Raw genomic sequence first — 6698 nt, forward strand, 5'->3', positions numbered from 1 at the left:
GCAAACAATTACAACAAACAAACCCAACAAACAACAACACGACACGAAAACAGAAGAGAAGAGTTAAAATACAATTTTTGTAGCATCATTTATTATTTTTATTATTTGTGGACAAGGGAGTGGAAGAGTGTGGCCCAAAAAAAGAAAAAAGAAATGAAACGTCCAAGTCACCAAAGTCACAAAATATCTGTGATTTATGTAGTGCTGCTAATAACGGTGTAAATTGGTAATAGATATTGACCATATTGACCCAAGGCAGTCATAAAAGATAGTTAGCAGACATTGAGGATGAGTTGCATGAGGATGGATGGATAGATGGATGGATGGCTGAATATGAGGATGATGACACTGATGGAATTTCTTCTTCTTGTTGTCCAAGCCAAACAATGGAGCATGGCTATTTTTATAATGGCCTTGTGTCGTCTTCGTTGCAGTTTTTTTTTTTTTTTTCGGTGGCAACTTTCATGATGTCCTTTGGTGATATTGCCATTTTGTTAATGTGACATCCCTTGTCGACAATTATGGATTTATTGTCTTGGCGAACAGCATACCATGTGGCCATACTTGGCCATGTTTGAGGTAATTATCTTCGTTTGCCTTGATTATAATTTCATTTCTCACACATTTTTTTTTCGATTTCTTGCCAAAAAAAAAAAAAATCATGGCAAAAGACGGGCACCTTGCCATTGCTGGAGTCTTCTTTGCCGGTTGAAACGTCATAATGCGATTACTCCCCAACACATTGGGGTTTTTTGTGGGTTTCTACCCCTCTTCTTACTCTTCTCTCTCTCTGTCTGACGATCATCATCCTGCCATGCCATGTTCGCCATAAAGACATGTTGTATATGAGTGACGACCGTCATCGGTCTTATCACCTCGACTGCCAGCCAACCAGCCAATCCAGGTTGTTGACTTTTGCTATCATTTGTTAAATATTTTGTTCGGCCCGAGAGGCAGCAACCGAAACATCAACAGACACAACAAATTAATTTCAGATGATTCGTTATTAATGATTTTTCGGTTAGCGTTGGTGTTCTTGTTGTTGTTATTGTTGTCGTATGTGAGCTACGCTAACAAGCCAAGGCATTGTGGGTTATTTTTAAAACGAATTCAACACAGAATTCTCTTGAGGAGGAAGAAGATTTTGGTCAATCGTTGGTTCAGAATTGTGCCAATCACATAGAGGACAACGACGCAAATGTGAAATGACATTTCGTAATTAAAAGAATGCACAACGCATTGGATGATAATGAGAAAAATCAACCTAAAGTTGGCACATGAAGCATGTATGGGAAGCTTTGTAGATTTAAAGCTTGAGGTAACAATATAGAAGAGGATATAGTGGACAAAAATCTGGCATCAGTAGGAAATAATTTTTGACCACAACACCATTCGCCTGCACTGCTCCATACTTGATTCTGTTCTAAAATACATCAATCTGTCCTAATTTTTTTTTCCAAAATGACAGGAAAATCTGAAGAGATTGTAAAATATGAGGGACCCTTATCAGAGCATTAAATGTTTAAATCGGGAGGTAACGAAATTAGGCGGCAAAGTTACGCCAATTTTTATATTTTTCAAAATATTCGAGTTACGATTCCACGGAATCCATGGTAAGTATATAGTGACTTCGGCAATATTAATGGGAAAAAATCCAGGTAATTTTTTTCAAAACAAATTAGCCCTCGTGCAACTCATTAAAGTTTACCCCTGTAATTTTCTTCAAAACGTTTAAAAATCATATTTAGAAAAATTCTAAGAATTTTCACAAAATTTTGCTATGGGTCTCAGAATGCATCAAAACTCCCTCAAGACTTACCTTAAATCGAGAAATCGGTTTAAAATAGCACTTCATCGGAGTAAATGCAAAACAGTTCCTCAATACATCATTTAACGTAAATGTCTTTAAAGGGCAAAATATTCTACGTAAAATTTCACCATAAGTCGCCAAAGAAATGAAATCCATATTATATATCCACAAAATATCTGTTTCCATTTTGATAAAAAACCCTTAATTTTTTTTAAATGTGTTACATTTTTTCATTAGTGAAAGTGATATGAAACTAAACAAACAATTTTGTAGAATATTTTAATCTGATACTATAACATCCTAATACGGTTTTCAATGTTTTTGAAGAAAAAAGCCTAAGGACCCCTTCAATGACTCGATTAAGGGTTAATATTTAAAAAAATGTTCCCTGGATTTTTGGCTGAACTTTTAATACCCTCCACCATTTGGAAGGAACTTGAAAAATTTCAAAACAAAAAAAAAAAAAAAAAAAACGAAAACTACCCCTACTACTTGCCATAGGCAGTAGTATCCATTACGAAATTTAAATACGAATGTTGTTACAATTCCGGTGAATAATATCTCAAAAAAAAAAAAAAGAAAAAAAAAATGAAAATACCCAGTATTGGGAGGTACCGATATATGGGGGCTATACGAAGACGTGGACTTGCATACAAAAATTTTTGTCATAGGCTGTAGTACCCATTACGAACTTCAAATATGAAATTTGAAATAATTCGGTAAATAATGTCGCTTAAATCATGAAAGTACCGAATATCGGGAAGTACCGTTTTATGAGGGCTATACGAAAACGTGGACCGACATGGCCCATTTACGAACATAATTTGCCTATTTGCAAACTATGCATGTATGCAAAATTTTAGCCTTCTTTCTCGATTTGTTCGAAAGATAGCGTGATTACAAGAGGCAGACAGACATCGCTAAATCGTCTAATTTTACGCTAATGCAGAATATATATACTTTGTAGGGTCTATTATGAATATTTCGAGGAGTTACAAACGGAATGACAAAGCTAATATACCCTCCATAGAATGGTGGAGAGTATATTGAGTCCCCTTCTGATTTCCATAGTTCTTTCCTCTGATTCGTTAGCGAAGACTCTCAAGAGCTCATCTACCAAGGATACCTTTATAGCTCAATCAGTCTCTCGGCATATTTCTCTATTCTCTCTATTATTGTCTCTCTATTATTGTCTCAAAGACTCCATCTGCATCTCACTCACACTATACATCCAACACATATACTTCCTCTAAAGTTCATATATAGAGGCCGTTAGTAAAACATTTCTCCTTAAGGTAATTAAAAAAATCCCTACTTTTCTTTAAACGCTCTACAGCTTGCCGTTTTTTTTCTTTATACCTCAAATTTCCTCCTTAAAGACTCTAAAACTCGGTTAAAAATGCTACTTCCTCTACATGTTGGTTATGCGAACTTCCCTTATAGTGTGTCTACCGCTAATTAGAGACTTCATTAAGAGCTTATATACCAAGTCGTCCTCAAAACCTCATCACTAACAAATGTCATCTATAATGATTTTCTCAAAATAGTTTAAAACAATTCTCTAGGCCTTTTTCTTCTCAACGTCTCATCAAGACATCAGTCGTGGTGTATATTAAAATTCTGCCGGAGCTCATATTCAAGTCACTCTCTCATAGGTCCATTGTTTTGTCTGTTCTATTCTAGTCCCTCTAGTGCTCGGTTATGGAGACTCCCTCTAGAGACTCTATATGAAAACCTTGCCCATAAAACTATCCGCTGAGCAAGTTTATAATGACTTCATATAGAACTTGTGCATAGACAAATGAAAATATAGACAACGAAATGCTCTCACCGTTTATCTTCGAAAAAAATCGAATCAGCAGATGTCGTCTATATCGTTTCAGGGGTTTGTGTGGGAATTTTGAAGTCACTCAATTCAAAAATGTTAAAAATAACAAAAACAGTAGGATATTTGTCAGTTGCAAATTATTCCATAATAAAAGAAATGTGAAAAGTACGTAATGACATCGAAAAATATGGGAATATTCCAGTGAAATTCTTGAAAAACGATAAAATGTGTTTTCGAAGTCGAGTGGCTTGAACGCGTAAATCAGCATGTTGACTATGCAAAACATGATGAGAGACACCTGGATAAAAAGACAAAACTAGCTTTTCGTTGTCTATATCTTCATTTGTCTATGACTTGTGTATAGAGTCTTAATATAAAGCTCTCTCTGGAACTCGTGTACTGAGGCTCCCTCTCTAGGTCGTTTATAGAGGCAACTTCAAAAGTTTGCCCATAACGCCCTCCCTAAGTACGCTTCCAGAACTTTCAATACTGACTTCTCTTTAGAGTACTAGGTTAAATTTTTCCACCTTAACTTGCCAACATTTGCTCTCAATTAGTCGTGCTTTCAATAGACTCCCTCTGGATTTCATTTTTAAATTTCCCTCTAGAATCATTACGAAACCTCTATTTAATTTTTTCTGCAGAAACCTCTTTCTGTCGAGCTTTTTATCGACCCAACAAGCAAAAGAGTTCTAAAGGGAGAATTTTTAACGATTATAAAGGTAATCTTTGAAATGAAGTCCAGAGGGAGGCTATTTAAAAATGCCTATGTGAGAGCCTTTACCGCCGAGCGAGACTCTACTTTAATTTCGGCATTACACTCCATTTTTAAATTGTTAATAAATACTCCTTCATTGGCTTGTATATAAAACATTCTCTAGCTCGAGCTCGTTCATAACAGACATCCTTTTGAGTTTCCTTTTGAGTTGAGTATAATAGTCTCTTTCTAATTCGCTGAAGGAAAATGTGTTATAAAAAGTCTATAAATACTTGGAACTTTTTCTCCATCAACATCTCCATGAGGACTCCCCCTACATTTCGTTTATGAAAACTACATCGGCTGTGAAATCGCTACTTTTTTGGAACTCCACTTTCAGAACTGGTCCTAGTGGTCTCCAAAGGCGTGCTCTTCCTCTTGAAAACAAATCCTTCACCGGCTTACCTCTATGAGGTAATACATTTCATTTATGAACTGGTCTAAACATATTTTCCTATGATCAATATATAATATAGTCCTTAGAAGAGATTTGAAAATCAACATTTGTCTCCCCAAAACCCCAAAAATAGTATATTTAGAATCTAAACTCTAAATCTAAACTATTTCTAGAGTACTTCTATTTAGACTCGAAATAGGGTTTCCAGTAAAAGCAGTCCCATCTACAGCTCATCAAAAAGAATCTTTATCTCCGTCTAGATTTTATCTATAAATACTCCTTCGTATTGGAAAAAGTCCTCTTGAGGTCATCTTAAAAACTCTCTCCTGAAATCGCTCATTAATTATCCCTCCAGTCTTTCTGTAGAAATTTTTTAGAGCTCATATAGACTTCATCTTCAAGGAATCCCTCTACATTTCATTAATAAAAACGCCATCGCCATTAAAAATGCCGTCTTGAACTCTCAAAAAAACAAAATCTTCCAAATCTGGTATTTAAGAAAGATTTGAAAATCATGATTCCTTCCCCAAATCGACTATAAAATATTCCCCCAAACCTTAAAAATAGTGTTTTTAGAACTCGTGTATAGAGACTGACCCTCTATTGGACTCTAGAGCACTTCTGTTCACAATCGCCTCGGGCTGCCATCAAAAACAACTCCATCTGCAGCTCATCTGTATCTATTATGGCTCACTCTACATATCATTTGACATATACCATATTTTCTAAAAACACTATTTTTATAAGTCGTCTACAGAAAATTTCTCTTAAAGTGGAATATTAAAACTTGCTTTTAGAGTCTCCTTAAAGCGACTCTATCTACAGCTCACCTAAAAGGACTCCCTCTATATTTCATCTCAAAATTTTCTATCTCCAGATTCACCCCCTTAAAACTACATTTTTTAAGACTCTCTTTCATCCATAAAAAACTAATGTTCCTCACGTAGCGATCTTGTCCCCTCCTTTAATTGTCACTAATTCTCACTGAATCAAAACTTCTCAAAACCCTACCCCAACAAAAACAAAACTTAACAACAATTTAACAAACTTTACATAGGTAAAACAATCAATACAACATGTAAAACAAAAGAGAACAACAACAACATAAGTGGAGTCCCATAATACCCCACAATTCATAGGCTTATCGGAGGTCTACCCCAACTCCCCACAACATTTGTTTACATGGCACACACACATGGGTACACAGGCAGGCAGCACTTAACTGACGCCGAAACTTCAGAGCCATGTTTTGCAAGCGTTAACAAAATGTAAACAAATAACTGTTGGTTAGACAATTGGTGGCGGAATGACTGAGTGGTTAACTGGCTGGTTGGCTGGCTGACTAGCCGTCTATGTGGAGAACGGTCACATCAGTGAGTCCACAGTTAGGTAAAGTTGTTATTTAGGTTGTTACATGACTTGGAGTACTTTGAGATCGTTGCGTGCCCGTGTGTGTGTGTGAAGTAGAGGTTTTTAAGTATGTGTGGCGTCACAAATGGAGAATATAATGTCAGCAATGAAATTAGGCAAGAGTTTTGAACAACTGCTTACAGTTATCAGTTATTTTAAGGTTTATCCCTTTTTTGCATATTAAAAAAGTTATATGGTAATGGAGATTTTTCTACGGCTGATATAAACATAACCATAATATAAACATAACCATACATACATCCATGTGTACATATACAGGGTGAGATGGAAAAACTGCAACCAACTTCACACTGCTGTCATTTCTAAGCCACTTGTCCGACAGCTGTTAAAATTATTCCAGTGACAGCTCATTATATGGTCTACAAGCGTACATAAGCATTTTGGTGAGAATTATCCGGAATAAAAGTTATTGGTAATGGAATTCAAACGTGATAGCGTGATTTCTTTATTTTTGGCTGGAAAACCACAAGTGGCT

Source organism: Musca domestica, unplaced genomic scaffold, assembly GCF_030504385.1.
Source record: "Musca domestica strain aabys unplaced genomic scaffold, Musca_domestica.polishedcontigs.V.1.1 8, whole genome shotgun sequence".
In the NCBI taxonomy this organism is placed as follows: domain Eukaryota; kingdom Metazoa; phylum Arthropoda; class Insecta; order Diptera; family Muscidae; genus Musca; species Musca domestica.